This window comes from Vigna unguiculata, chromosome 4 (assembly GCF_004118075.2).
Source record: "Vigna unguiculata cultivar IT97K-499-35 chromosome 4, ASM411807v1, whole genome shotgun sequence".
Lineage (NCBI taxonomy): Eukaryota > Viridiplantae > Streptophyta > Magnoliopsida > Fabales > Fabaceae > Vigna > Vigna unguiculata.
This window is the reverse complement of record NC_040282.1, coordinates 6947416-6960000: the sequence shown is the minus strand read 5'-3', so window position 1 is coordinate 6960000 and position 12585 is coordinate 6947416. Positions and strand designations below refer to the sequence as shown.

General features: G+C 27.1%; 1 non-coding gene across 1 annotated transcript; it reads right to left on the bottom strand.

Annotated features, from left to right (window-relative positions):
• Positions 1-5381: 5381 nt before the first annotated feature.
• Positions 5382-5462, bottom strand: TRNAL-AAG. Its single transcript has one exon. It is a non-coding gene; the product is annotated as a tRNA-Leu (tRNA).
• Positions 5463-12585: the final 7123 nt, after the last annotated feature.

Sequence of the window (12585 nt, the reverse complement as noted above, 5' to 3'; positions counted from 1 at the left end):
TAATGCATAAAGAAATATTACAAAATTGAATTCTTAGTAAAATGAAGTTCAACTCATTTCTTTTAGAATTCATTAAATGAATTCAATAATTCATAATAATAATAAAATTCTTTTTTAATGAAGAATTCAATCAATTCAATATTTTATTGATTTGTCAAAATAGACTCTTATGATAAAGAAGAACCTCTATACAGAAACCTTGTCTTTTGGTCAAATAAAAAAAAAAGGTTCATGTCTATTTTATTTACAACACACAGTACAAATAGTAATTGATGTGATTTGTACATAAATAAAACATTATGATACTTGAATTTCTATTTGAATTTTCTATTTGCTTTAGTTGAATATCTTCTTTTATTCGATTTTTTGAATTGTTTATTTTACAATAGTCGATGATAGTCACAATAGAAATTTCAACGAACTTAGTCAATGAGCTATAATGAGTTATAAAGATCTATCTATAGATAAAAAATACACAAATAAGAAATATCATTTTATGTAAGGAGTATGTTGATTATATAAAAAGTAAGAGGCAACAATTTTTTTCGTTTACCATGGGGAAGGACACTACCATGGGGAAGAGATATTAATTGCTAAGATTCGAAGAAAAAAGGATTCTTTTTAGAAATACACCAAGGAGCACTTCGAGTTATGACTATAATATTCAAATTTCGAAATCAAAAAATGTCCCATCTATAAAAATAAAAATTGAAATATTTTGAAAAAAACAGTTTTTTTTCAAAATATTTCAATCGGTACACTAAATAAATAGGACAATTCTGAAACTTTTTGTGCAATTTTATTTCTAGTTAAGTCCAATTTTCATCAATAAAGAAGCGGTACACCTAAAAAAAAAGATAATTCGCCAGCTCTATTTGCAATTTCTAGTGGAGTCAAATTATCTTCAATACGAGTCAAGGGAATAAACCCCTGTTCTATTGTTTCCATATAAACGAGACTCTCATAAGTAAGAGTACGAGTCAAAATACTTCGTTCTTGAACTCCTGTTATTATTCTGATAGATTTAATCTTGTTCATAGGTATTTTGAGAATAATACGACGATTTTTTCCAGGAAATCCCCAACGAAGAAAACATACTTCTTCTTTATTTTTTTTATCGAAGATATCAAAACCACCGCCAATATCCCACAAAATAATCCACCACAAATAAAAACTAATAAAGAGACCCCCAATTCCATAAAAAGCCATCGCGGCCCCTTGTGGAATAAATGGAAAATTACTAATTTCCTGAGAAAAAAGGAAAAGACCCATACCGAGATAACTGGAAATTGCAACCAACAATAACCCCAATGAACCTAAAAAAATGATAAAGGCTGAAAAGATATTGCTTATTTTTCGAGACTCTGTTATAGAATAGATTAGTACTTCTTTTGATCTTTTTTTTAAAATATTCATTACCCCCTCTTTTTCTTTTTAAGAATAATAATTGTGGAATAAAAAACCCCAGAATTTTACTTGTTTCTAAAGTAATTTTCATCAACTGGCGCTACTGAAATGTAAACCTTTAGGGGGAATTCATCCAATTGCTTCCAGCTCTAAAAAAAAGATCTATAATATTTTTCCCTACTTACCGCCGTATCTAAAAAATCTTGTTTTTTTGAACATAAAGAAATAAAGAAGCCATTGCAATTGCCGGAAATACTAGACCCACTAAAGGAACAAAAATGGAAGGAAAGTTTATCATAAATAAGGGTACCTCGATTTACTATTTGTACTATATCTATTTTTATTTTTGTCGATTTTTATTCTTATTTTTATTAAAAAAGACAGTCTATAATCACTAGAATTCCTATATCTTTATACTTAGTATATAGGAATTCTAGTGATTATAGCTAAGCCGATATATATCAGAATATACCCTTTTATGATTCTTAGTATTTTTTTATTATTCTTTTATTTTATTACTTTGATCCTGTATGTTTTGATTTTGTATTTCAATTCCATAATTTCTTTCCTTTTTAGTCAAAGAAAAGAAATTATGGAATTGCAATAACTCAGTTACAACTCCCTTTAAAAGATTACGCGGTACGATTGAATCAATTAAACCCTTATTGAATAAAGATTCAGCTACTTGTGAATCTTCGGGCACTGTCTTATTCAATGTTTGTTCAATTACTTTTTTACCAGCAAATGCAATATAAGCGTTTGGTTCGCCAATAATGATATCCCCCAACATGCCAAAACTAGCTGTCACCCCACCCGTAGTAGGAGATGTAAGTATCGATACATAGAATAATTTTTGAATTGTTTGATAATAATATAAAGCAGAAGAAATTTTAGCCATTTGCATCAAGCTCAAACTTCCTTCTTGCATACGCGCTCCTCCGGACGAACATACGAGAATAAGAGGTAAAAGTTGATTAGTAGCATATTCTACCAAACGGGTGATTTTCTCACCTACTACGGATCCCATGCTACCTCCCATAAACTTAAAATCCATAATACCAATTGCTACAGGAATACCATTTACTTGACCTGTCCCTGTTTGAACAGCCTCAGTTAATCCTGTTTTTCTTTGATAAGAATCAATACGATCTTTATAAGGTTCTTCTTCTGAATGAAATTCAATGGGATCCAGAGAAACCATGTCTTCATCCATAGGATTCCAAGTACCCGAATCAATCGAAAATTCGATTCTATCTGAACTGGCCATTTTCAAATGATATCCATAGTATTCACAAATATTCCTTTTTGATTTCCAAAATTTTTTATAATTTAATTCATAACAATTTTCGCATTCAATCCACAAATGCGTCAATTGTTCACTTTCATGGAGATTCATATAATTTTCTCCTAGAGTGGAATCACTATCATTTGTATCATTCGTACTAGTTATTAAACTAAAACTAGAATTCTCACTTTCACTACAATTTCTGACCTTACCTAAAAAGTAACTATAAAAATAACTGTCATTATATTCGACTATATTACCAAAAATGCAACTATCAACACAGATTTGAGAATGAAAATAACTATCAATGCAACTATTAATATAATTGTTCCAACTAAAAGGAGTATCATACATGGAATGATCGTAATCACTCTTAATAACAGTATTCAGATAGCTAGAAAAAACCCTTAGAAAAGAATGATTGTTGTTAATCTCCAAAGTTTTATTTTCAATATCTAAATATATGGAATAACTGTTCTTCTTATTATCCCTAACTAAAAAAGTTTTATCAGATAGGAAATCCTGTATGTTATCGACACCTACTAAATAATCAAAAGAATTATAACTAGAATTATCACGATCATCCCACCTCTGAATTTTTTTATCTATATCAGTTAAAATTTTGGGTTCTTCGCTTAGACTGGTATTCTCAATAGGACCAAGACTCTCCATTGATTTACTTAATTCACACCTGTATTCGAACTTCCTATTAAGTAACTTAGAATTGAACCACCATTTTTCCATAGAGTTTTTTCCTGTATTTCCATAAAAAAAAATGTATAGTCATTGGATGAAAAATCAAATAATAGAAATATTCCATTTTGAATATTCTATCTCATTTATTTACTATCAAAAAAAAGTATATAAATCAAATAACTAGAATTAATAACTGAAAAAAATAAAGAGCGAGTCAATATTAAAAAGAAATAACAATAAAATAAGAAGAAATATGAAATAAAAAAATCACCTCATAGGGGCCAGGCCCTTTTATCATGATTTCTGCTCGTTGCATGCCTTGATCCGATACTGTTCGAATAGCATTTCCTGCTGCAGTTTGAGCGGCAAAAGGTGTTCCCCTTCGTGTACCCTTGAATCCACAAGTACCCGCGGAGGACCAAGAAATCACCCGACCTCGTACATCTGTAATAGTCACAATAGTATTGTTGAAACTAGCTTGAACATGAATAATTCCCTTTGGTATTTTACGAGTATGATTACGCGAACCAATACATACATTTTTACGTGAACCTTTTTTAGGTATAGATTTTGCCATATTCGATTATTTCAATACAATATTTCATTAAAAAAAAAAATAAGATAGATCTAGGGTATGGAGATATCCATTTCATGTCAAAAACGGATCCTTTTCCAATTCTTTTCGAATTTGATATTCGATTTTTTCTATATTCTTTTTATTTGCTTTTGATTAATATCAAATACAATTTTTGAAATCAAAGTTAAAAGTTGAAATATCAATAATATTTAAAAAATGGATTTTTCATTTTCATAGAATAATATATATTCTAGATAATTTTATAATTTTCTCTCTTTTTTTATCTAGTCTATTTTTTTAGAAAGCTTCTGTTTGTTCAAATATTATCCTTGTCTTTGTTTATGTTTTGGATTGAAACAAATTACTATAATTCGTCCTCGTCTTCGAATCAATCGACATTTTTCACAAATTTTACAAACCGAGGCGTTTATTTTCATATTTTACATTCCTTAATTAGTTAATCCAAAATTGTGGAAGAAAATAATGGTTCCTTACATTTTGAACGTCTATTTGAACGTCTATTAGTGGCTTTCTCAATAAAATAGAAAATAAAGTTGAGATTAAAAAACATCCTAATTCAATTGAGTGACTTCTCTTTTTTATTTTCTTATCGTATGTCCAGAAAAAGTATTGGAAACATATTCTAGAATAGAAATAAAAATCCAATTTGCATTAATTGTATATAAACCTTAAACCCCGGGCAAATAATTTATGGATAAGTTATTCATTTAGTAATTAAATCTTCGTGAATTTCCCTTTTTTTTACAATTCCAGTGAAATCCCTTCTTACATTCATCAATAAATATATCTATCTAAAAAAAATAGATATATTTCTATCTATGAGGGATGAAGTTCTATTAGAAACTTGCGTTTTATCTCTTTTTTTTTTTTTACATAAATGAAATGGATACAAGTTTCTCATCGAATTCGGATATTAGAAAGATTACCATATATAACATAAAACTTCGCCGCCGATTTTTTCTAATCGAGCCTCTCGATCTGTCATTATACCTCTAGAAGTTGAAAGAATGACAATCCCCATGCCTCCTAAAATTCGAGGGATTTGTTGATAATTGTAATATATTCGTAGACCAGGTGTACTTCTAAGTAATTGTAGATCACATATATGCATGTATGTTCACTTTGCCTAAAAAAAATAACACTAGATCATATTTACTTCATAAACCTTTCATCCAAATTGATCAAAATTTAACCCCAAGGATTTGAACCCACACCCTTTCGGACCAGAACCTGAATCTGGCGCCTTAGACCAACTCGGCCATCTCAACCTTATTCAACCTTGTTCATTAAAGTATTTGTGCAAGATTGTAAGACGATGAAAAAATGAAAATGAATTCTTAAAAAAAAAAAAGTCGGACCAGAGAAAAATGAAAATGAATTCTTAAAAATAAGAAATGTTGAGAATGGGATTTGAACCCACGCCCTTTCGGACCAAAACCTTAATCTGGCGCCTTAGACCAACTCGGCCATCTCAACCTCGTTTATTAAAGTATTTGATAACTATTATTAAGAAGATATTAGCTTAATCTAAAAGTTGAACACAACATAGTATATTTAAGTTAAATTATTGTCAAGAAAAAGATAAATAAAGTGATCATCCATGTACATTTGCCTAATAATAGTATGATCCTTTTAAGTAAACTAAAATTGAAATTGACACAATTAAAATCTGAAATCTAGCTAAAACTATTAATTATTTTTACATAAAAAAGCATAGGTAGATAAGCTAGATAAGCTGCTTTATCATTTTGTTTTTACAACTCGTGCACATCTTAATCAAATTTTCTACAACCCTTTGTTATTTTATCAAAGCTCACAAAACTAAAGAAAAATCTTATGTTGTTATGTGTTAATTAAATCTAGAGTTTGACCTTACAATATATTTAAGGCTTAATTGGTAATTTAGACTTTATACTTAGACTTTTGATTTATTTTGGTCTCTAGATTTTTTTTCCTCAATTGAGTCTCTATTAAAAAAAATCAGCTGAGTGTATTTTTTTGTGAAAAACAAGACTCAATGTGGTCCCTTCCGTTAAATTGGTGTTAACGTATTCGGGAAGTACCACATGTTAAAATCTAGGTCCATCGCGTATAAGGGGCTAGTGTCATAAATTAGGTCATCTTCTACTTGTAAAGTGCTAGTATCAAAATCAAAGGCGTTCCAAGATAGAAGATCACTCGTATTTTGATATGAGGTAGCCTTAGATTTTGATACGTAGCTTTTTCAAATGATATTAACGCAAAATAAATCCCATTAAATCTTTTTAAAAGATTTGAGAGTTATTTGAGTTAAGAATAAATATAAATACCAAAAACAAATAAAAAATCTAAATATAGTAACAAAATATCTTTTAACCATACGTGTAATAAATATACTTTCTCTAAGCAAAACTTCAAATTTAAGTAAACGACAACTCTAATTATATACTTACAATACAATACTTTTTTTTCTTCATAAAACAATAGAGCTTTATAAATGCTAGAATTAATCTAGTACTACAAGAATGTGCGTTATTAGCTTCCTAGTTATGGCGGCAGATAGGTGTAGGACGCAAATAATATCGGCCAGACCCACGCAACACCGACACTAATATAAATAATTAATTAGAAAAAAAACTTATCTATTCACACAAAGGAAGAAATTATTAATTAAAGATTTTCGACGGTTTGGCCGATGCAAAAGAACCAAATCGTTGGCGTTGGATGGCCTATGCATAACAAATTAAATTGTTTCCCTTGGCTGGCCCACACAAACACTCCTAAGGTAAAAAAAAAAAAAAAGGGGGGGGGGGGGGTTAATGTAGATGGGGAAAAATCAGATTTCACTTTTCTCCCTTTTGTTTTCACCCCACCTTCGACTTTTCCCTCGTTCCCTGACGCGCCTTTTACTCCATGAGTGGGCGATGACGAGTTACGACATGATCTTCTTCAATGACAACACCTATTGGGACGATGCAGCTGCGACATGAGAGGATTACTGTGACGAGTGTGGAGACTTGAGCGAGAGAGAACGTGACGACGATGATGAGCTTCTTGTAAGCAACACAAAGTACCAACTCTTTACATGACACCTATGATCAATGCCTTTAGTGGATCAATCCCTCTAAACTCAAGCATTGCATTCAGTTGTATCTCCATTATCATTTAAAAACACTTTCCACTTAGTAAAAAATATCATTTCAAAGAAACAAATAATTAATGTCTATTAACTACTTTAGAATTTATTCATTTATTACTTGCATTTATTGACTAAAGATTCGTATATCATTCATAATTGGTATCGAATTCATCTCACATTAATATCCATCAATTCTTTTACAATTATTTATCTAATAACAAAAGGTTAACATTTTACATTATTTTATTTATAATTTAAATTTATTCAATGAACATTAATTATAATAAAATATTTACAAATCTATCAAAATAATAAAATTTAAATACACAAAATTCTTTATACTTTAATTTATAATAAAATACACTCAATAAATAATCCAATTACTATGATTAACTAAATAAATTAGGCTCCTACCCCCTGCACCCCATCTTTTTCTCTTGCACTTTCTTAACTTTTTAAAATCTCCATTCTATTCTTTTAGTTTATAATGGCAATGGTAATTGTTTTTTTCTCTCTCCTTTGCATGTTCAATGTCAAGTAGTGGAAAATAAATCCGTTTCCGTATGTATTACCTGAACCCGTCCCCGTTTTGACAAAAAATCCCCGCATTGACTGGGTATGAGTATGGGTATGGGAATCCCTGACTTTTTCAATTGGGTATGAGGATGGGTATGTGAATGTACGTATCTCCGCCATAACACCTGTCTCCGTTTAAATTATTAAAATATTCACATTTAATTAAGTAACCATATATATATATATATATATATTTATATTTACAATTTTTTATTTCTTCTAATTATTTGGTTTGTCATGAAACTCATTCGAATCTCCATTATATTTTTCATCTTATCATAACCTTTATGTAATTATGTTAAAAAGATGCATGTTAATTAAAATTTTTTTATGTCTCACATTTGAATATTTCTATTATTTTAAATATTTTTATTTATTTTATATTTTTCTTTCACATGATAATGTTTAATACTCTCAATTTAAGTATTTAAAGCACAAACCTTTCGTTTACTAGGTAATATAAAAAAATTATTTACTCATTATTATTAGTTTTTGTTTTCTTTGAATAACTTTTTTGTTTCGCTAAAACAATTTGTGTTATTTCTCAACCATTGAGTATATATGTTGATATTTGAAAAGTTTTCTTAGATCTCTAAGGTATTTTTCATCTTATCGTACTCTTAATTATACATTTGTTTTTTCTTTGTGCGATTTCTTTCAATAGTCTTTCAAATTGTTTATAAACATTTGTTAATTTGTTAATATTTTTATTTGTTGTTTATTTTCATTATGTAGAATACTATTTCAATCTATTTTATCTAATTGTTTTTTATTTTTTAACTCATTATCAATCATACTGTAATTTTTTCACTATAATTGTATAAATAACTTTTATTTACTGTAATATAAAAATTTAATTTAATTGTCATGAATTTTTTTTATCACAATTCAACATAATTGAAGTTCAAAAGATACAAGATCCATGTTAAAATTTTATTATTATGATTATTATTTATTCTTTGTATTATTTGATCAAGTGATGTATTATAACTTTTATTAGTGTATAAAAAAGAGATTCATTAAAATCTAAAATATTGAAGTAAACAAATTTAAAATATATTTTAATTTGAATATTTGTTTTCCTTTTATATTTTTTAAAAAATATTTTTAAATTTTATCAACTAGGTTTCATTAATGTTTGTAAATTTAATAAAGGTTTTGGTTCCCATGAAACTTTATTTGGTATTATAATCTAAAATGTAAACAATTATAATTTATTTTAAACTTTTATTATGATTATTATTTGTTCTTTGTATCATTTTAATCAAATGATGTATTATAACTTTTATTAGTGTATAAAAAAGAGATTCATTAGGATGTAAAAGATTGTAGTAAACGAACATTTAAAATATATTTTAATTTGAATATTTGTTTTCCTTTTATATTTTTTAAAAAATATTTTTAAATTTTATCAACTATACTTCATTAATATTTGCAAATTTAATAAATGTTTTGGTTCTCATGAAATTTTAGTTGGTATTATAATCTAAAATGTAAACAATTATAATTTATTTTAAAGTATTTGATATCGAAAAAATAAACAACTATCCTTCTAATGTTGAATATTTGATAATATTATGTTTCCTTTACCATAATTTTTTATTATTTTTATAAAAATTAATTAAAATTAATATTGAAGTAGTAAGAAAGCGGGTATGGGTGTGGGTATAAGATTATACCCGTTACCCGGTGGAAATGGGAATGAGACAAAAATTTGATACCGGTTGGGTTTGGGTATAGAGATGTTGATGAATTGTTTTTACGGAGATGAGTATGGGATAGCGAAACATGTCCCCGCCCCGCCCGTTGCCATCTCTATATGGGGAATCTCTGAATTTTTCAATTGGGTATGAAGATGTACATATCCCCGCCATAATACTTGTCTCCGCCATATCTCCGTTTCCGTTTAAATTATTAAAATATTCACAATTAATTAACTAACCATATATATATATATATATATATATATATATATATATACTTTCTATTTTTTATTTCTTCTAATTATTTTGTTTGTATGAAACTCATTCGTATCCAATATATTTTTCATCTTATCATAAATCTTTATATAATTATGTTAAAATGATATATGTAATTAAAATTTTTTATGTCTCACATTTGAATATTTCTATTATTTTTAATAGTTTTATTTATTGTATATTTTCTTTTCACATGAGAATGTTTAATACTCTCAATTTAAGTGTCTAATAGTATAAACCTTTCATTTACTAGGTAATATAAAAAAATATTTACTTATTATTAATAATTTTTGTTTTATTTAAACAACTCTTTTGTTTCGCTAAAACAATTTTTGTTATTTCTCGATCATTGAGTATATATGTTGATATTTGAAAAAAAAAAAGATCTCTAAGGTATTTTTCATCTTATCATATCCTTAATTATACATTTATTTTCCTTTGTGCGATTTCATTCAAAAGTCTCTCAAATTGTTTCTAAGACACACATTTATTAATTTTTTAATATTTTTATTTGTTGTTTATTTTCATCATGTAGAATATTATTTTAATATATTTTATCTAATTATTTTTTATTTTCTAACTCATTATCAACCATACTGTAATATTTTCACTATAATTGTATAATTAACTTTTATTTACTACAATATAAAAATTTAATGTAATTGTCATGAATATTTTTTTATCACCATCACACATATATTGGAGTTCAAAAGATCCAAGATCTATGTCAAAATTTTATTATTATGCTTATTATTTGTTCTTTGCATCATTTTGATCAAGTGATGTATTATCACTTTTATTAGTGTATAAAAAATATATTGATTATAATTTAAGAAATTAAAATAAACAAACATTTAAAATATATTTTAATTTGAATATTTGTTTTTGATAATACATATTTCATGAATAATACATATTTTGAGTTTTTGATAAAAAGTCCATGATGGATTGGATTATTCAGTGAACAGTCTGTGATGAACTTGACTATTCAGTAATCTATTGAGAGGTCTTGATCTTTATTGATCATGATATAAAACTGATATCTCATTAATATTTTTTTATGAGATATATTTAGACTAATCTACCAAGACGAGAGCAATATCATTTCCTGAAAAATTGTGATATAAGAAAGAGGAAGAAATGAGATTAATGATATGATCCATGTATGTATACTTAACAAAGATCGAGAAACATAGTAAAATAAATCCAAAACAAGTGATACTTTTTATGTATACAGCACCAATGGCAATTGCGGGCATAACAAAATTAAGCAACTTTTTTCAACTTCATTAAATTTCTATATTTATCTCACTCTTTAGCAAAGAATTATTTTCATGTGGAACACTCTATCTTCATAATTTCTCTAACCGTTTCATCTAAAACAAACAACCTCCATTTAATAATATAAGTTCCTCTCTTTTTTATTTTTATTCTTTTACATTTCAAGTCTCTACTCGTTAGAATATTAGAGAGGAGAAGTATAATTATTATAATTAATATGATATAATACAAATTAAAAGTGGTAAATGTTGAAAAGGATATATAATAACATTAGTAGAACATTATTTTTACAAATATTGCATGATGGACTTTTATAACAAATCTAGAATCATTATGGAACAAATAATTTAATCCTTTACTAGTGATTTTTTTTGACTTTGAGATAGAAGTTCAATAAAGACAAACTAAACATTAAGATCATGAAGTATGGTGGCTATCTCCAAATTTAAAGATCTCACCTTCATGAACATGGCAAATTGAGGGGTTCAAATACAAAATAAGAATACTGAAGGAATAAGAAGAGAATGATAAAATGAAAGAAGTTTCTTTAGAAACTAAAGCAACCAAATTTGAAGAGAGAAAGATTATAACTTCCATTGTGAAAATTTGAATCTTATGGTAATTAAAGTTCTCAAAATTCTTAAAAAATAAGAATAAAGTCTCGACACTAGAAAAAGTAGAACAAGATACCATATCAACATACACAAGTTTTAAAAATTGTAAGACTGATAATAAAATTAATCGTTTTTTATTAATATGAAGCAACAAATTTCAAGAAGCCTATAAAAAAGAAGAAAAAAAGAAGACATGTATGACATAAAAGGACAATATCTTAAGCTTATTGGTAGCACGAGTAATAATGATGTGAAAGTTAACTTGTATTTTCATCGTTAAAAAAAGTTTATAAAAAATAATTAATTTAGTTATCAATATATAAACTAAAAACTAAAAATTATTGACATTTAAAATAATTTTTATTATAAATAAAAGTTGTAATTGATTTATAAATTAGAGTCTAATTAATCTTTATCATTAATTAAAATTTAAACTATCAAAAAATTAATATCTAAATAATCTCTAATTTAAAATTAGTTTAAATTGATCTCTAACCAAATTTCATGGATTGAATACAAATTTATACTTTTTTTGCAACCATCGATATTTTCCAATTAAACCCTCGATTATAATATAACATCCCTCTAATCGTATATTATAAATATAGATATAATTGAAAGACGTTAATTAGATTTTCTTTTGTTTTGAAGTAAAATCAACCCATAAATGAATATAAAACGGTGAGAATAGATGAGATAAAAAGAAGAACAATTAACCCTTGCAATGGCTCTCTTAAAGATTATCTTTGTTCCCCATGTAAAGTTCACTTGCAGTTCCAATTAGTATCTACAACGTTCCAATTCCACTACACTAACTTTATTCTTTCCGAGTAGAAAATGAAGGAGAAGCTTCTCAGTTCCCAAAATAAAAAAAAATAAAACCCTCTGATTGAAAAATGTGTGAATGATTATTAATCTTCCTTCTCCAAAACTCTGGGGAATTTCTCTAGACACCAATGTGAGTATATATATTCACTCTCCTCACTCTCAAGTAAAAGTGTCTACTCATTTGTGTTGTAACGTGGTTTTCA